Source organism: Merops nubicus, unplaced genomic scaffold (assembly GCF_000691845.1).
Source record: "Merops nubicus isolate BGI_N331 unplaced genomic scaffold, ASM69184v1 scaffold22356, whole genome shotgun sequence".
Taxonomy (NCBI): Eukaryota; Metazoa; Chordata; class Aves; order Coraciiformes; family Meropidae; genus Merops; species Merops nubicus.
Window position 1 is genome coordinate 1,796 of NW_008614675.1, and position 1,624 is coordinate 3,419.

The window sequence follows — 1,624 nt, forward strand, 5'->3', positions numbered from 1 at the left end:
TGCAGCTCAAATCCATATTCCCATCCCTGTTCCCCCGGCCCAAGGTTCCCAAAACCCCTTCAGCTTTGCTGAGAAGGCGTGGCAAGCGTGGAGCCGCCTGGGACCGCGCAGCTCGGCAGCACCCGAGCGCTGCTCCCGCCCTCTGCAGCGACGTTCAGGGCTGGCCTCAGCGTTCTCGAGTTAGGTGGTTTTAGGCCAGAACCCTGGAGCTTCCAGCAGCTGGAGGAGTTCAGGTTCCTCCTTGCAGACCCGTTACAAGTCTCCTGCTGGAGAAGGCAGCCTGAGAGGCGGTGTCCCCACAGCCCCTGCCACAGTGTCCCAGAGCCCTGTCCCGCTGCGTGCCCTGCGAGCGTGGCTTCACCAAGCCCCAGTACAGGCAGCTCCTCGCCCACAGCCCAGCAGGTCCTGGAACAGGCACTGGGGCCCTTGCTGGGCCACACGCACCACAGCACTGCTGCCGTTTCCTTCCTCTGCTCCAGCTGGCACCAGACCTTCCTCTGCTCCATCCCCACCTCTACGAGCATCTCCCACAGCACTGGGGCTACCCGACGACAAGGGGCCCCAACCTGCCATCACCTCTCTGCCCATGGCTGTACCAGCTGGGACTCTGCGGCTGCAGGACGTGCACTTGGCCATCCCTTTGTCCCTCTTCACTCAGATCTTCAGGTCCCACATAATCTCCTGGAGCCAGTTGGTTTCCTTCAGGAGGTCCCTGGTGTAGCTCTTTGACCTGACCCAAATTCTGCTCCCCTGGATCATTTCGTGGTCTTGGACATCCCACTGTGGCTCTCAGCTGCTGAGGCTTCCACCCACTTCATCACCTTCACAAAGCTGTGGGCAGAAGAGGGGTGCAATCCCTCCCCCCCAAACCCTGGGTGAAGGCAGCAACCCACCACCCTCGAGCAAATCCCAGCTCCAGGAGCAGGCAGGGGTGGAGCAGTGGCAGCTCTGGGGGCCTGGCAGGGAGCTAACCTCTCCACAGCACAGCCAGACCAGGACCAGTTGTGTTTTTAAGGAAATTGCTCCTCCACCCCAGAAAACACTCGGTTTTCAACCAAAAGTCACGCGGACGAGGATCTGAGGTTTAGCACCAAACAAGCTCAGGCCCTTGGAAGGCAAACGCCCTCCTCCAGAGCTGGCCACAGATGTGACAGATGCCAGAGGCCAGCAGGACTCAGCTGCACATCCCAGCACTCAAGCTAGTGTCAGGTTTTCAGTCCCAAGGCCAAACTAAGTGCCAACGAGGGACATCATTTCTATCAGCATCCCAGGGGAGAGCCGAGACCCAGGGGAATACCACCCACCTTCCCACTCCTGGACCCCAAGGGAGAACTCCAGTCTCCCACCCCACCTTCCTCCCTCCCTTTCCTTCCTGCTTACAGATTTCATTCCCAAAGCAATCCTTGGCTGGGGGGCTGCCAGACCCTCACCACTCCAGCTCCAAGGTGACCTGGGGATGCCCTGGGGTTGTTACATGGGGCAATGCCACGTGGCAGAGCCAGCACCCAGCCCCTCAGCTCCAACACAATCTGCTTTAATCCTCTCTGGGCTTCAGCCCCAACACGGCACAGGAGAGGGACAAGCCCAGTCGGTGGATGGGGGCCACAGGTGCCACCATGGGAGC